General features: G+C 39.3%; 1 protein-coding gene across 7 annotated transcripts in view; it reads left to right on the forward strand.

The window, feature by feature from the left end:
- Positions 1 to 1,861: 1,861 nt before the first annotated feature.
- The window catches only part of SGCG (sarcoglycan gamma), a 138,833-nt gene continuing 121,768 nt past the window's right edge, over positions 1,862 to 18,926 (forward strand). For all 7 annotated transcript variants that reach the window (XM_055701366.1, XM_055701368.1, XM_055701364.1 and 4 more), the window contains exon 1: positions 1,862 to 2,063. The gene's annotated coding sequence lies outside the window, so the exon portion shown is untranslated. The remainder of the gene's footprint in view (positions 2,064 to 18,926) is intronic.

Here is an 18,926-nt window from a genome sequence, read left to right on the forward strand (position 1 = left end):
AGGGGTTGGAAAAGACTGGAATGAGACTCTGAAAAAGAGAAACGCTTTAAACTGTTGTAGGTCATGCCAGAAAGTTGCAGAAAGTCAACAGAGGAAGGGATTATTCTGCACATAAAATGGTAATCTGGATTAAGAGATGGGTCTGATGTTCAGCATTTCCTCCTCTCGTTCTGCAGTAAATACTTTAATGACACACTTCAGTGTAAACCCAGTAATTCCTGTTCCAGGTTCATTCATCCCTGTGTGTATCCTATCCCATATCTCAGTCATTTTCCACTTAAGGGACAGGAGTCATTCATGAACTACCATCAGCAGTTCAGTTCAGCAGCATGAGCTTCCCTTCCCACCAGCAAACATTAAAAGTAATGAATCTATATGCCCATATGTGCTTCACATGGGTTGGCTAAAAGTTAAAACTCAATTCTGCTCTCCAAAGACTAAGATGACATCAAGTCTGTAGGCACTCCTGTTTTTACTGCTGCTCCTGGATGTTTAGGATTCACTTTGCTACACTGGTTGTAAAGGTGAGTTCAGTCTGGAAAGCTGGAATCCAGCTCTCCACTACTCATATGGTATAAGGTGATTTGCCACAGAACGGCAAGATACACTGCACAATTCTTACAGAAAAAGTTTATGGACAGTGTACTTTCTATTCCATATACAACCAATACTGCCACTCCTTTCAACCAAACACTTCCATGCGTTCTGCTTGAATTTGCTAGCTCTTTCAAGCTGTGACTTGTTCTTGATATCCAAGTCCCTTCTTGTCCAACTATTCCTGCAGTGCTTGTTATTTCTTGCTTTTCCAATGCTTTCACTCGTGCATATTTCTCATAATTAAAATCCCTTTTAAATTAAAGTCCCTTCCTCGGCAGCAATTTTTTCTAACCCCCATGATAAAGCAGCCTGACTTCTCCATACCCATCATCTCAGCTTCACATGCATTTCCTCCTAAGCCCTATACAATTTTGGCTTCCCCAAACCCCGTATCTCATCATTCTTTTCACCTTCCAAACCCCTGCCTTTGCTCTCACCCATAATACATTTTCTCCTTTGTTGCCTCACAATCTTTTCCTACTGCTTTCTCTTTTTCAGTTACCCCATTGGTATTCATTCCGCTCAGCCTTTCTGTACATCATTCAGAATTCGTCAGAAAGGAAAAAAATATTTATCATTTGTCTTCCCAATCTGCAAGCCACTCTTCTCTGTCATGAGCAGTTTTCTTCTTTCCTTTCTCCCAGATCCCTTCTTCTTCTCCCAGATTTCCCAATCACGTATTCCCCCGTCCTCCTCCGGCACCCACCCCTGCTCCTTTGGTGCCCTCCACAGCCCCTGCCCTGCCCCGCCTCCTACCGCGTATCCCAGAGCCTTCCAGGAAAACTGCTCCCGACCCCGACCGTGCCCACCCCGAGCCCACCCCTCTGCCCGGCCGCCGGCCCCCGCCCAGGAGCAGCCTGCGGAGCGCCGAGCGGGCCGGGGGCGCTCTCCAGAGGCGCTGGCTGTTCCCCGCCCCGCCCTACCCTCCCCGCCGGCGGCCAAGGGCCCTGGGGACCCGCCGTCCGCGAAAGACGGGGAAGACAGGGCCGCGGCGGGGCGGCGGTGGCGGGGGGGAGCGCCCCGCACCTCCCCCCCTCAGAACCGCGGGGCTGCGGCGTGTGGGGCCGCGCCGGGCGCCTGCAGCCGCGGGGGGAGCGGGACGCGCGGCGGGAAGCGCGCGCCCCCTCAGCCGCCGCCGTCCCGCCTCCCTCGCGGCGGCCGGGCGGGGAGGGAGCCGGCGGCGCGGGGAGGAGAGAGGGAGGGCACACCGCCTCCCCCGCCCCTCGCTCGGCCTCTGCTCCTCCTTCCCTCGGTTCTGCCCTCCCTCCCCGCCGCGCCGGCGAGGCTGCGAGCGGCGCCCGCCCTGCGCCCGGGGCTGCCGCCCCGCCAGGACGAGAGAAGGAGGCGCTGTCGGCCGGGAGCAAGCTGGATGAAGACTTGCGCCTCAGGGCCGGTTCGCCGGCCCCTCGGGCATGAAGGGGACCGCGGGGACTCTGCCCTGCCCTGCAGCCGAGCGGGGACAGCAGGTAACCGCCCCGCACGCCTTCCCCCTCCGCTGCGCGCGCCTCGTCCCCGTCCCCGTCCCGTCCCGTCCCGCCTCAAGTGGCGGGAGACGGCAAGCGTCGCCTGGAAAGTTACCCTGCCGCTGCTCGCCGAGGGGCGGCGGGCAGAGAAGGAAGGCGCGGAGGCAGCCCGCGGTGTGGGGGTGGCACATCGGTTTACTCGGCGGGACGCGCTTCGTGTTCTAGAAACTCGGCCGTGCCTCTGAAGCCATGCTTTTCCCGCCGGGGGCGAGGCGGGGAAGGGCTGGGAAGTGTGGCGTTGGTGTGGCGGGGACCCCCTTACCTCAGCGCCTGCGGCTGGGCGGCGGCGGTGGTGCTGCGGCCGGCAGAAAGTTTCCAGCGGGGGTGAGGGGCCGAGAGAAGCGGGCGCGGGTCGCCGCGGGGGCTGTGCGCGGGGAGGGGGGCGCAGCCCGGCGGGGGGGCGGGTCGGCGTGCAGCGCTGTTGCGGGCGGGCAGCGGGTGCCGCAGCTTCCCTCCGCGTGGCGGGAGCGCTACTCCAGCAGTTCCCTGAACTTGTTTCGCTGTTGTGTGCTGAGCTGCCATTCGTTAGGGAGAGGTGGGATTAAGTATTCTTAGGGGTATAATGTCGGCGGCTTTAATAGCTACATACTAGTCTTCTGTGAAATTTGCTTGCCTCCTTGTGCCAGCTTAGGTAGTTTTAGGAAAAGAAAACGATCAACAAAATCTAACCAGAAAGAAACGCATAGCACCACACTTGAGACTTAAGCACGTTTGTTGTGTTGTGTGACATAACTGTAAATGCACCGCTGTTCTTTTTGAATCACACTTTGCTGGGGCTTTTTAACTGAACGTTTGTGGTTCAAGTATAAACTTTTAATAACATACGTGGATTATCATTAACACTGTTGGAGATTAAATCCCACTTTAAATGTTTCACAATTATTTTCTTCCCTCTTTGCTCATAATTCATATAAAGGACAGTAAGTTAGATTCGTAATTTTTGCTTAGCTCTTCTAAAGTCATTTAAGGAATAAAAAGTGAACCCGAGTGCACCACAGAGGTTCTAAGTACCTTTGCTACAAAGTGAAAAAACAACACTGAACCATCTTAAAGAAAAACAAATAGAAACCCCTATACCTTCAAAAGCCTCCTTCCTTACCAGCCGAAGCAGGGAAGTGTACATTGCAAGCTGCCCTGAGAGTAAAAAGATTTAAAGTAATTTCCAATAAGGTGAGGTCCCTCTTGTAGAGAATGTTGTGCACTAACTCCCTTGGTTAAGCCAGAGATAATCTACTTTAAGAATTAACCAGCTGCAGTAATTTTACTTCCAAATTTTCAAGTTCCAAGGTAATCCCACAATGTTGCAGAAGCCAATGGAAAAACTTATATGCAATGGGCTTGATGTCATTAGGTCAGGGAAGTATGTATATAGCTTTCTGGCTTTGTTTGTTTTGGGTTTTTTTTTTTGTTGTTGTTGTTTCTTTGGGTTTTGTGGGTATTTTTAATAATATAACAAATTTGGAACTGAATTTAGGGGACCATTCAAAAGCAGACTATATTGAGCAGCATACATATGTTACTGCAGGTAATGGCTATATGTTCGTTGGACATTGATAAGGCACTAAAGGTGATTTTCAGATTGGGACTTCTGTTAATAAACACACAGTTACATTCCCTAAGAAGGTCTATCACAGTTAATGACCCAGTGCAGCTCTGAGACTGCTTTATGTACGCTCAGTTTTTTATTAATGGACTTCTGTATTGCATTAAGCTGAGAGAGGGCTTAGGAAAGAGAAGTATGGGCATGTACAAAATTTGAAATGCTTCCCACATTTGTGTGTTTTGTTCTTTGGTTGGGTTTGGGGTTTTTTCTTTTCATTGTCACATTCATATGTAGCATCTCTCTGGGCTTTCATGCAAGTGGCAGATTTTATTAAACATACGAAACAATTTTCTATTGTAAAATGTTCTGTAGTTCTTAATATCTTGAAAAGGTAGATATAACTAGGGAATTATCATTTTTCTTGACAGCATGACAGTTAAAACTTGGTTTGCATAGGAGTGAGCATGTGTAGTGCATTAAGAGGTGTCATTCTAAACTGTCATTGACTAACTTCAATGTGTTTCTGTGAAAGTGAATACATTGCTTGTAAAATGACTGCTAGGATGTAACTAAGAGGTAATAAGGATTTAAAGTAGTAATTTAGGGTCTAATTTAAGATTTTGAGTACAGGTTTAATATTTGGATGCCTGTGGATTTAGTGCTCAGTAATGTAAACAGGTATTTGAATTAATTTTTATATTGGCATCTCAGTTAAACTCAGAAAAGTGCTGTTGATGCAGCACTTAAGCTATGCAGGGGTGGAGTATGGAATTTTGCCTTTTTATAACATACTGAAGCAAAAAGCTTTGTTTGCTCCTAAGCTTTCTGTTCTGATAACATGTCCACATGGTATGTAGCTATTGCTATTAAAAAGCTGAGTTCATATTAGAAGCCAGGAGCTTAAACATAACTGTGTTGAACAAATATTCTTTTACCTCACGTGAAATCTTAAGCAATAAAAATGGTCAGGTGAAGCAAGGGAGGCATATAAAATGTCATTGTGTGGTAAGTTTTTTTAAAAGGAAAAGAGAAAGAGAAGGAATTTAGGAATTGAGGGTTCTTTGGACATGAACTTTTGCTGTAAAAACTAAGTTACCAAGTTACCAGCTTTTGAAGATACTGCATACCTTGAAGATTTGGGGTAAAGGTATACCTGGTGAAACAGTTGAGGTATTTGCTTTTACCTGAAAGTTATGGTTGCATATACAGTATTTTTGTTGTAGTTCTGTTCACAAACCTTGTGCTGCCCTACTTTAAAGCCTTCTCTTGAAGGCTTCTCTTGAACCATAATAGAATGTTTGTTAACTTCATTGTTAAACCTGTCTGGTGTGGTTGGGCTAGGTAAAATCATGGTGAAACTAGTTAACTGAGTGTAGTGTTTCTGTAGAAGCAGGAGACTGATACAAAATGGAATACTGACTTAAGAAAATTCCATCTGAGTTACTAGTTCAACACCCAGGCACTGAGGAGTACATACTATAAGCCTGTAGAAAGTGAAGGCTAGCTTTTGGGAAAGGATTCCTTTGGGTGGCCTCAAACAAATAGTATTCTGCAGAATGAGCAGAGTGAGCTTTCACTTTGCACATCCTTTCTGGTTTTTTTTCCCTGTCTTCTGTTACATCTCCACACAGTTTAATTTTTTCTTTTGTGTCACCTTTTCAAGATGTCTGGTAGTTAATATTTTCTAATGAATTCCTTTCAGTTCTTCTGTACTCCTTGGGTAACGTACCCTCTATAAAGAAAAAAAGCCATAACCTTACTAGTAACTAATCTGTAAAGATGAGTTTACACTTCGAGGCAGTCTGCTGTCTTTTATGCAAGAATATTCTATTGCTGATCACTTTTAGCTCTTGGTAACTAACCACTAAAATACCATTCTGAAGAACAGATATATATTATTTGTCCTCATCCTGTATTTTCTCAGTTGATTATTCTTAGCTAAACCATTTACCTTCTTGAATTACATCTTAATTTTCTCCTTGATCTTGTCTTCAGTTTAGCATGATCATTCTGAATTTTAGTCCTGTATGCTGGGATTTCTAGTTCTTGGGCTAATGTCATGCTTGGATTTGACAGGTATACTCTCTCATTGAAGTTATTAATAAAGTTATATTACTTATCTATCAGGACAGACTGGAGGAGCCTCTCTTAAGAAAGTCTTCTGGTTTGTCAATGTATTGGTGATAATGATTCTCTGAATATGGTATTGTAGCCTATTTTTTAAATAAAACCAATGCAATGGGTTTCCATCCACAGGTATTATATGACTGTATAAATATGGGTATTACTGTCTTTTGCCAACTATTATAAAGCCCAAAGCAGAAGTAGTATATATTTCTGTTATACAGGTTTTGTTACAAAACATCACAGCTTACGCAGAAAGTAGGTGCTCTTAAGGCTTCTAGTTTAGAAATGCTTTTTAATACAATAGTTTTCACTGACCAACCAAATACCTTTTCCTGAATGTCAGGTCAAAACACTCCTGGGCAGTGTACCTTGCAATCATTTCATGTGTACTATTTGTAATTAAAATGCAGTCTGCAAACCTCATGAAAATTACCAAGGTAATATAAGTAACAGTTTTGCTTTTTAGTTTCTGACAATTATTCATAGTGACATTAGTCGCCAGATAATGGGGTAGAATATGTCAAATTATTGAGCTGTTTGATTAACTACTATGTTTTAGATAATTTCTAGGAGTCATAAAGGTCAACATTTGTATTCGTTTATGAAAATGTTAGAAGAAAACTACGAATAGTGTTAAAACTGATTCTCTGTTAGGGGTGTATGTCCCTGAAAATCTTACCAGTCTACAGTCCCTTACAAATTGTCATTATATTAAATTTGATGTTAAATTTACCTGCCTTCTGCTAATACATGCAGGTTTAGGTATAACAGAGTGATACTGAACATGTAATTTTTTTTTTTTGTTGTTGCACTTCAGTGGAAACACTCACTGATGTTCCAAATTAATATATTTGTCAATATTGCCGTTAATTTAAGCCACATGATGTGTATCAGCCTCTGAAATTGAAGAATTACTTTTCGAAACTGCAAAATATGTATGTCATACAAAAACACCTTAATAATTACAGTGGTTATGCATTAAGAGTTCACTACTTCTGAAGATTAACATTTATTATAAGCAATTCTGAACACTTCATCATATCATGTCTGTATAAACCTGGAGATACAGCTTCTATTTCTTTTCTAAGAGCTGATCTGTGGAATTTAGATTTTGTATAGTGAATGCCATTGTTCTTCATTATCATAAAAGGTACTGGTAAAAACATGTTTCTTTTGTTGTAGAAGATTAGATAGCTTTTAGAGTAGGAGTTCTGAGGAAAGTTTCAGGATTCAAGAAACTGAGTAATGTGTACAAAACAAAAAAACACACTAATTAAAAAAATACAGAACAGCATATATATATATTTATGCTAAACTTAGCAATTTATTTGGCTTTAGAAACAGGGAAATTATTTACATAACTATATGGCAGTTTTCCCAAAATAAAATTTCTTTGTTAATGAGGAATTGCAAACTGATTTGCAACTTTATGTATGAAAAATGTAATTTGTGAAAAATCATAGCATAATAGTGTTTCCCTGGCTTGATTTCTTTAGACACAACACTTCTTCAGGCTATGAAGTTTTGCATGAAGATTTTTGCTAGGAGATTTGAAGATGCCTGCATTTTTTTATATACATTTTTCACAGAGGTGCATGCACACATAAATAAAAAGTACTCAGTTTTTACCTGGTGCTGATTTCAAAACCTGCAAGTATTTGAATCAAACACCAAGAAAAAGGAATTGAAATGGAAAGATCTGGCTGATTAAATAATTTTTTCTGGAATCTCCCACTCTACTTTCAAAACAGAGACTCCTCAAAATTATTTGAGAAAGAAGACTGTAACCAGTCTTGAAAAGGGTATGGTATAACCATTGTGGAAGTCCAGAGGTGGCCTGCCACCACCTCATTATTTGAGCTGACACTAGGTTCTAAAGCCTTCTATTCTTTAGAAAGAAGGTTCGGTTTTTAGAAAACCATTTACTATGTCTTGTCACTGGCCAGAGCCATCTTTTTGTCTGAAGTGCAAGGTCATATTATTACTTCTCTTGGGACATTCATGGTTGGATGACCTGTGTTCTTCACAGACCTAGGAGGAGGTTCAGAGGGCTTCTTAGGATCTTTTCAGGCATGTGATAGTTTACTAAGCCTTGCAGACAGTGGGATCTCCTTCCCTTAGTTCACTGACTGGCTAATGCAAGGTCATCCCAGCAAGTTTTTTAATTGCTTTGGTCAGTGTAAGACAAGTCTAATTGAACAACCTTAATGGTTTTGTCAATGTGAAGAATCTTCTCCTATTCCTATCAGTCTGTAAAATTATTTGAGGCAATTACACAGACACCCATGTTGTGATTCCACCAGATTCATTGCAGCAGCATGAAACCCCAGTGCACATCGGTGAGAAAAAACATTATGGTTGGGAAATTACCTCTGTATATATGTATGGTATATATGATAGTGTCTAGTATGTCTACTTATGATAGCATACATATTCCTGGTGCTTCATATTTTCCAACTAACTTTACAGTAAATTCACTCAGATGGCAGCTACTTGACCATTGAGTGATTATTCCTTCAGACATCAGGGCTTCCCTTCTCTGGCAGGTTAACCAAGCGCATGACGGTGTGCTTCTTCACTTTTCCCAGTCAGTGAAAATATGGATGCTTACAGCACGGGTTGGGATTTGTCTGAATCAAGATCAATAGTGTCCACAGAAACAGTTGCTTCATTGCAGTGTTTTGAGTTTCAGGAAGTCCAATGCATGCAACAAGGCACTATTTGTCAACGAAAATTCCCTACAGAAGCCCTTTGTCGTGTTGTCATCTATTGCTTCCACTTGCTCTGTTTAAAGTTGTATTTTGCAAAGGGTATTTTTGATTTTTGCTGCTGTCCTCCTCTTCCATCACATATCTACAATGAGTTTACACTTTTGAAGAGCTGCTTTAAAATCTAAAGGAGTGGGCTTTCCAAGTTGCTTGTACTAAATCTGATTGAGGTCTCCTTTGCTAGCAATGAGAGGGCACATATGTATATTCCTATAGTCAGTTTGTCAAAAGCTTCAGCATACCCACCCGTTCCTTGAAGTCTGATATGACATGAACAGTTCTGGAGTAATGATGTAGGAGATAACTGTTTAGTTTTTACCTCCTGACATTAATAAAGAACATGCACAAGAGAACTATCAGTGAATTTCCTCAAAGTTATTTAAATATTTATTACCCAAAACTCTCAGCTTGAGTTGTAGGACAGAAGATTCTCTAAAAGGCAAATAGTTACTTAAAAACCTGGGAAAAGGGAGTGGGAATAAATGGTTATTTTTTACCCCAGACTAGACAGACTGCCAGTGAGGTGTTAGGATAAGAGATACTGGAACATATACTGTTTAATGAATTCATAAATTATTTAAAGAAGAAAGCTAGTAGGAAGGTGAGAGCTTTAGCTGAATGATAGTGCATTAATCAAGGTAGTTGCTACTAAAACAGCAGCATTATTTCCTGGGCATGTAATTTTCATTCTCAGTAGATGCTAAAGTAACTTCTCAGAGGATCTTTGCTCTAGCCCTTGCCCTTAGTCATCTGTTTTTGAATACTGTTGGATCCTTGAAGAGGAGTAATGGAATTATTAAATATAACTTTCTGGAAATGTGAGTTCACAGCTCAGTGGTGGTCAGAAAAATCAATGGAGTACTACAAATTAGTGGAATAAGAACCAAGAACAATATTTTAAAAATTATATAATGGAAAAAATGGATATGTTTCTTTTAATTTTAAATAACATAGACAGTTACAGTTATTATGTGTCAAAAAAAAAAAGATACCAGTTTCTAAACAATTCGGGGAAAGACAGAAAACATGTCAAGGAGATACTCTACCTTCTTCAACAGATGATCAAACAGATTATAGCTCTTCAGTTTGTAAAAGAAGTGCTAAAAGGCAATGTGACAGAAGTCAATGACATTGAGTGGCAAGAAAAAAGGTGAAGATGGGCTCATTATTCACCATTTCTCATTGTATGATAACAGTCAGTGAAATTACCAGTCAGCAATAAAATAAAACAAATTATTAAGTAATTCAGCTGTCAAACTTATTGTCACAGGATGTTATAGCGGACACATACATTAAAAGCAGTCAAAGCAGTGTATATAGATTTTGATGGACTATTAGTTCACTGGTAGCCATCAGGTGGAGATGGTCCAGAGGCAGTTCCTGGGCTAGGAGGTCTCAGTTTCAAGCACAGAGAGTAGAAGAACGTGCCAGTGATGGAAGTGTCAATCCTTGACCTGTTTCTTACATTATTTTCATAAGTATCTTTTTTATTAGAGACAAGATACTGACTTGGTATACAAAATTTGGCCACCGTTGTTCAGCTGTATGATATTGATGCTGTGTTCAGATGCAAATGGACATCTGTCTCAAAGGAATGTGTTCACATAGCCTTCTACTGGAATCTAATTAAATTATCTTGTCAAATGAAGTGTTTTAATTCAAGAACATTCAGTACTTTCTTCTTGTTCAGTCTGTGTAGAGAAAGTTACAGTGCAGAATTTAGATGGTCTGAATCACTTATTACTCCTTTGAACTAAAACATAATTAATAGTCATGACGTTAGGTTGTGGTACTGCTTGGTTTAAATACCACTAAAAAAGACCAAAAGAAAACTGTAGTGTAGGGTAAGTAGACTCTGTCATCGTACTTTTTCAAGGGTTGAATTACCACGACATTTCAGTCAAGTTTTGCAAAGAATTTGCCCAAGATACCAATAAGGACTTTCCCTGTTCCAAAACACTGTTTCATGTTGAGCATTGAAGAAGTGCTTCAGTTCTTAATGCAACTGAACATTGCTTTGAAATCTATGACATTATAGTATTGCACAGGTCTTTACTGATTCTAATGCAAGGGCATACATTACGAAACTGAAAATGCAATTAAAGATACTACATTTTAAGTTGTATAGTTGGTTTCATGTTAATATTGAGTATTGCATGTTTAGGATTATAGCAAACTTGAGACTACTGAAATCTTGAATTCTAACTTCTCAGAAGAAAGGCAGAGTCAGCTTTACTCAGACCAGCAGTGAAGCTCCTCCCTCACCCTCCAGCTAGAAGGAAAACATACACCCTTTTGTTAGCGGATGCCATTGTTTTAACAGTGAATTTGACTGATGGCAGAGAGCAAAATAGAAGTCTCATCAGACCTGCCTTTTTAGGGGAAGGCATTACACTTTTGAAGTGTCTGCAGTAACCCATCAGCATGGATTACTGGGTTCTTAATACTGTATAATTATGATATATGTATGACTCTGCTCTTTGTCCAGCTTGCACTGGCCTTTCTAATCCCTACCTAGAGGCTCTTTTTATGAGAATAGGAATACATTGTATTTTTTGCAATACTAGCCTTTGGATAACTAAGGAAATATGGATGTAAGAGAGTTTTCACTATCATTGCTTTCTTATTCCCGTAAATGGAGGTTAATCTTAAATCTGAGACAAATGAAATACATATACTAAAAGAAAACAACCCTCCCTCCCCTTAAGTATGGTGCTGTGTATCTTTGAGTCGAATCTAATGATTGCTGAACTGTTCTCAGTTTTGGGATTATCTTGTGGTAATCTATCTAAGACACAGGGGCTATCTAACACTTTTTTGGAGTTGTTACTGTCATTATACAATGTCTGTTATGCAGCTGTCATGGTTTAAGCCTGGCCAGCAACTAAGCACCACACAGCCGCTTGCTTATCCCCCTGCAGTGGAATGGGGGAGAGAATCAGAAGAGTAAAAGTGAGAAAACCGGTGGGTTTAGATAAAGACAGTTCAATAGGGAGAGCAAGAGTCACACATATGCACACAAGCAAATCAAAACAGGGCATTCATTCACTGCTTCCCATCTGCAGGCAGGAGGTCTCCAAGTCTCAGCCATGTCCAGGAAAGCAAGGCTCCATCATGCATAATGGTTACTTGGGAAGGCAAACGCCGTAATTTTGAACGTCCACACCTTCCTTTTTTTCTCCCAGCTTTATATGCTGAGTATGATATCATAGAGTATGGAATATCCCTTTGGTCAGCTGAGTTCAGTTGTCCCAGCTGTGTCCCCTCCTAGCTTCTTGTGCACCCCCAGCCCACTCACTGGTGAGTTGAAGTGAGGAACAGAAAAGGCTTTGACTCTGTGTAAGCACTGCTCAGCGAAAACATTTCTGTTATCAACACTGTTTTCAGCACAAATCCAAACATAGCCCCATACTAGCTACTGTGAAGAAAATAAACCCTATCCTAGCCAAAACCAGCACAACAACACTTACTGAATTCCTTGGAATATTTTGGAAGTGCGCATAAAGTATGGCAGGTTTTTTTCCTGGATCTGTATTCAGGGATTTTTGGGATAGGTCTTTCTGGTGTCTGAATGATAGGTTAGTTTGCAGCCAGTTCGGTCAGTAACCCAAACCCGGCATCTATTCTTTGCTCAACTGTCCAAGAATCTGCTAATAACAAATCCATTCAGTCCCCCATTCCAACAAAAAATGCAAGTGTGCCTAAGCATGCCAGTAAATTCTTGTCTCAGGTTGCTTATATACTTGGCACATGCACATATGTCTTTGAGCGTGCCAAACTTTTATCTGTGATGAATGCAAAATTGATTGAAGACCTTATATTGCCAGATAATCTTTTTTGGATATGCATGCTGATTCGTGTGTTTTCTTTAGTCTTATCATCAAGCTGGTGAACAAGTGCAGAAAATTTTTCTTGTTTTACCAGCCCATGTTTCCAGCAGACATTTGCTGCATCTACTCTTGGCTGGCAGGCTTACTTCAAGGTCCATGCTTATCCAGACATCAGCTCCTCATGCAAATATCCAAGAGTCGAGGCCATCTGTGAAATCTGCTTCTCATCTATCCATCATTAGGGTTTATTGATTGTACTGTCATTTTCAGGTATAATCTCTGATTCAGGGTCAGTCTCTTTACCATGAGTACTGCAGCGTCCAGCTCACTGTGTAAATGATGAGCATGGACTCAAAGAGTCTTTTCGCATAGTGTGCAGAAAATCCTAATTAAAAACAGAAGTGACTAGACTAAAATATTTTTTTTATGGCTGCATACAAAATCCTGTTTTCATTTAAATTGCGGCTCTGAGAGGTTTTGGAATACTTAGTAAAGCTATAGGAATACAACTTTGGATGAGTTCGCTAGAGGCTAACCTCATAGCTATGGCTACGATTCATTCAGTTTTCCTGGCAATTATATTGTTACCAATGTGCCAAAAAGTTCTAAAAAGATAATACAGACCTAGTAGTTAGCAGAAGACTACCCCTTGGAACCTGAATTTGTCTTGGCAGTTGAGCTAGTGTGTGGTTTTCCTGTCTCTTAGGAGTTGCAAAAATGGAACTAATATTTACAGGGGCCAAGGAAGCTACAAATATTTTTTTACATGTCTCCTATATGAAGATTTTTCATAGGGATAAAGATCCTACTGAAGTTTCAGCTCTAATATCAAGGTATCTCTCAACCAGTGCAACTGTCTGCACAAACAGGATTCTCCCTGTTAACTTACTCTAAAGAAGAATTTTGAATCCAATTTAAACTTACTGAGATCTGCTAAAACTTTGGAAAGATTTGAAGAATATCACACATGCTGTCTTCAGGGTTGATCTGCAGTAGTGTTCTTTCTGCAAGATTATTTTCCTGTCAGCTTTCTTCTTGTTTACCAGAGGAACGGCATAATTGGCAGTATGCATATTTGTTAAATATTGTGCTTGTGTTTGTAGCTGATAAAAACTTCAGGAAAAGAGTTCCAAGACAACTTTTAAAGTAGGCAATTAAGGCACAATTTAGTTTACTGAAGATGGGCACTGGGCCCTGTGGTGTCCTATCCGGCCAGCAGTTGTTGCTGCAGAACAGGAGTCTCACGTATTTGGTAGCTCCATGGAGATGGTTTAGGTACCCTAAGACACTTAAAATACATTTTTTTAGGCAACTGAAAAAGACCTCCATTGACAGAGTGCAGCTTTGCTGACAGGTAGACACATCCATGTAGATTTTTTTTCCCAATCTTGATGTGAATTGCACTTGGATTTCCCAAAGCCAAAATGATACTTCTTGAAACTTTTCAACAGCAAAATATATACGTGTACATTAATTTGATGAATAAAAAATCATTATTCCTATAAATAAGAGCCATAGTTTTGGGGATTGCATTGTGAAAAGGTATCCATGTGTATAACAGATATATTCCATATCTTGGCCTCTCCTCCCATTTTTTTCTACCGGTGATCTTGGAAGTTTGGAATGTGAGTTCAAGAAATTATTGATAAAGGAAATGGTTCAAAATGTTGTTACTCTGTTAAGTCCTCCAGGTTCTGGAAATGCATGAAATACGTATGCTGCCCCAGTTGACCTCATTGACTCAAAATTACCAGGCTGTCTTTCTGTGGTGCATAAAAATGCCATACATGTGTATGTATAGCAATGAAAAAAATGTATACAAGCAATAAGAAACTGTTTCTTACTTAACTGTCTTCCATTTCTACGGTATTCTTTAATGACAATGACTATATGAAAGCAATAAATTAACTAAAACCATCAGTGAGAATATTTTTATTATTTTATCTGCAGTCATGTGAAAAAAGAAAATGCATACCTGACAATAAGTGGATTGGCTGAAGTTGGTTGTAGTAACAAGCAATCTCTGCAGTCAGCTGCAACAAACAGCACATAGAAGTTGCCTGATACTCATAATATTTGAAGAGGCTGACGTGACTTTCTTTAACTCTGGAAGATGAATTCATTCTTTCTGTTCATCCTTTTGAATAGCTTATTAATACAGACATTATTCTAAAGGAGATGCTGGCATGTCTTTTCCCCCTGTTAGTTTAAGATGTAAACTCATTTAACATTAAATACCTGAATTACACTTTTTCATAATCTAGGACTTTAATGAGAAAAAAATAATGAGATAAAATTGAGATGCTCCAGGCTTTTGTCACAAGAAAGCAATTGGTACTGCATGAGAAATAGGGGCAACTGGTGATATCTTCAATAGTCACAGAAGATTAAGGAAATAGGGTGATTCAAATGGAAAGAAAAGATTATCTCTTTTTCTTGTAAAACACTTTATCATTATTCTCTAGAATCAGTTGACAGGAACAAATGAGAATCTTAAACTCAAACTGTTGATAATAGAAAGAACACAATGCTGGTATGTAAAAATGTCTGAAAGATATTCAGCAGTTTCGTTTGTCTACTCAAAATGGATATTAAAATCATAATAATTTTGTGATAACAGTCTGGGAAATGGTATCCTTTTATGGCAGATGAAATAAATCTCCTTTAACGTGGAAGGAATGTCTTTATATCATAGAATAGAATCATAGAATGGTTTGTGTTGGAAAGGACCTTTAAGATCATCTAGTTCCAATGGGGTGGGGGGCAGAGTTCCACTAGACCAGGTTGGCTGAAGCTCCATCCACCTGGCCTTCAACACCAGTATGTCCCAAAAGAGTTAGGGATCGTAGAGTAGCCTGTATATCGTTGGAGATAATCAGAAGTTAGAGTTAGCTGTCTGCATAGAGCTATGTGCAGATATTTGCAGGTGTGTGAGTTTCAGCAACTATTGTGGAAATTGCTGTGACTTTGCTGCCAATGTAACTGTTCGACACAGCAAGCACAATGCTGTGAGAGGATGTGTGCACTGTCTTTATTTACTGGCATAGTTTTTCCATGCTACACCAATGACATTATGCAAAGAGGACTCTTGTAACAGTGTATTAAATAACAAGACTAATTAAATAACTAAAAGATCTGTATTTCTGAACATCTGTATTTGCCAATATACCTTAAACTTCCATGCTATATATTCTCTATCTGTCCAGATAACTACTTTAAATTCAAGAACTGCCACATACTGTGAAATACTTAGGTTATTATGAAAAATTTAGTAAGAGATTCTAAAACCAGAGTTTGAGTTAATAGTAGAGCAGCTGAAAATGGAAAAGTTTAGATTTCTTTTTCCTGCATTATGTTTAGGATTTCATTATAAGTAATGCTTCAAAAATCTATGAGGATCAAATGTTTAATTGAATGATGATGGCTGCATATGGAAATGACATGACACTTGTAAATGTTACAGAGTGCTCAGATACAAATCCAACAGAAAATATTAAAGTGGAAGTAGTTGAAACACTTTTGTGTCCAGGGGAAAAAAAGGAGTAGTATTTCCTGTAGGTAAATGGAGGTGAGCTCACCTCTACAAACTGAGAAAAAGATTAACTTCTGTTTCACAGTAGTTGACCCTTAGAATATTGACTATTCAGTCAAGAACCAAAATGAAGTAAGTGGTTTTGGTGATACTGTGGGTTAATACTGAGGTGGTAGTACTGATAGTCTGTGTTGACTTGTTATCTAAGCAAGACAATTTTTGTAGCTTTCCAGCTTTTAAGTAGACTATGAAATTTTCTGGAGTAGTGTTGAAATTTCAGTAATTGACTCATTATAAAATCATGTAAATGAACAAGCCTCTGTTCCAAACCCCTTCAGTTCTTAAGGAAAGTCGAAACCTTTAAGCTTCCAATGATTTGTAGCAGCAAGTACTTTCTATTTACTCCTAGGAAATAGTGGGCATCAAATTCCTTTCTGATGAGATACTTCTGCTCTCTGTTGACAGATAAAAGGTTTTAATAGCTTTTGCTTATGTAATGCTAAAATGACTGTCATTGTCTCTATGACTTCTCCGTTACTTTTATGTCTTCTTCTCTTTTTAATTTTAAAACTTGATCAATAAAACCTGTAAATGTTATTATATTGTCTCCTCATGTGAGTTATCATCAGTCATCATCCATACCTATGCAACACTGCCCTATATCGCTTCAGTAAATGGAGATGCTGATGGCATTAGCAGGCTGTCCTCTCAACTATGTATGTTATTACTAGGCCATTGAAACATACTTTTCAGTGGATTTGCAGGCAGTCAGCTGCTCTACAATACACTTAAAAATTAGAAAAAATTGAATTGAATTTTAGGTTGTGCATTAGGTTGTGTGTACTTTTCCACCTTGCTGTTTCATCTTCCTTTTTTTTTTGTATTTCTGCTTAGTTCTCTATGTATTCTCCCATTTCATTATCTCCAGTTGTTCCTTGCCAGTGTGCTTTACCACTACAGATTGTTTACATCTTCTCCACCCTTTTTCATTCCCTTGCTTTTGTTTGCTTTTCTTATCCTATTTCTTGGTTTCTCTTTTGCATGCTGTTCCCCTTTCTTCATATCTCTTACCTCTTATGAAGGAATCTTATCACTCCTCTTTAGTATAGATAACTTTTTCTGTTCGTTGCCTGAGCATAAGCCAGTTGAATTTTGAAAGCCCAGTGAAAAGGTGTCTGGGTTCATTGCATAGCAAAATTCTACAGTGAGCTCCAATAACTGGAAGGAGAAACTGCAGAGAAGTTTTGCTTAGCCTAGAGGAAGATTTCTCATTAACTGGTTTCAGGAGGTTGTTGTAGATTAGTTTTAAGTAAGATACAGGTAAAACATTTTGTTATGGAAGTGTGTGGACGTTTGACTTACTGAAGAGTCAATAGTGTAGTTAGTGTGCTGTAGGAAATTAATACATAGTCTTTCTCACCACAGCTGTCATAAGAAACCATGAGGTTTGTTTCAATGAGTTTGGTATTTCTAAATTTTATATGTCTTCTCCATCATCATTATTGAGTTATGGTCTGTTCCACTAACAAATGTTTGAACTTTTTCCATTACAGAAATGTCTGTTTACAGGCAGGAAAACATTCTACTCACGGGTAGAGGTCTTAGAGTGCTTCTTACCAGAATTAAACAAATGTAATTAAAGGTGTGGTTCTGGTGACTTACTGTTCTTGAATAGTTCACTTTTTGTCTATAGAAGTAAATACTTAAATAAGACATGACACTATTCCATGCCATTCGGAGTGCCTTGTGTCTCTCAGAATATTGGCCTTACATTTTAATAGCAAATCTAACAGATCTAATGTAAATACAGAGAGTACATAGTAATATATTACTGAGAAGTTGTTCTCTGGTTTTGTGTCTGATTTTATAATAAAATTATAATGTTGAACTTCTGTACAGTAAGACTAAATAGGGCCCAGCTTGCCAAGTGGATAAATCTCATAGCTTATTTAGTGACAGGAGACACTTCCCATGCCATGTAACCTTTTGTTCAGTGGCAGAAGGTATAGCACTACTTAGAAGTGTCAGACTATATTGCAATCACGTAAGAATCCAATTATCTTTTTTTTTAACTTTCCCAATTTATTTTTTTTTTAACAACCAGCCATGCTGAAATTGTAATGAGAATTCACAGGGTTACTTCAGCAGATAGATGGCAGAATGAACATGTTTATAACTGGAATAAAAATGTTCTGGTTTATCACAAGTCCTTCCTATTATCTTGTTTACTTTTAGCAAGGTATGGCAGAATGGAATCCTGTAATATAGTAAACATTACCTCAGAAAAAGCTTCAAACAGCCCCCTTTTTGTTTATGTGCGTGTATATATATAATTAATAAGATATATAAGAACACACACATACACTTTTTTATATTTTGTTTACATATTTACTTCTCAGCTAGACCTGCTGATACATTTTAGTTTTTAATATTTTCTGGCTACACAAATCACTTTTTCCCATTTATGTCAAACTTGAGTTGATAGTAACATTAAGGTCATAGTGTTTTGGTAGCTTAACCATGGAAACACCTTATCAAAACTGCACAATGTCAAAGCAGCTTGACGTTGCATGTAATTACTAATCAAAAGCAATCCTAGCAGGCAGTTCAAATATTTCAACTGAACAAAAATACCATAACTTTGTTTTCCTTTATAAGTAACAAACAAGGTCGCAGTAACTGGCCAAGGGAAGAGCATCTAACCAAACTTCCCAGGCCTAAACTTTTCCCTTATATTGCTGCAAAGCTGAAAATAAAATGTTAATAAATTTTAAAAAATATTTTTTCCCCACTCCAGAAATACTAGGCTAACTCCATATTCATTGTAGAGTTCCACGTGTGCTACTCCAAGGAATTTGGAGTAAGCTGCTGCCATCAAAAACAATTGATTAGCCCTACTGCTGAACTCTTCCCAAAAATCTTTGTGGGACAATACAGTGGAAAGGCTGTGGATAGTTCTGTGATGGCTGTCTAGTTCCAGCCACTATCTTTTTCTGAAAACTTATG

The sequence above is a fragment of the Falco cherrug genome, chromosome 2, assembly GCF_023634085.1.
Source record: "Falco cherrug isolate bFalChe1 chromosome 2, bFalChe1.pri, whole genome shotgun sequence".
In the NCBI taxonomy this organism is placed as follows: domain Eukaryota; kingdom Metazoa; phylum Chordata; class Aves; order Falconiformes; family Falconidae; genus Falco; species Falco cherrug.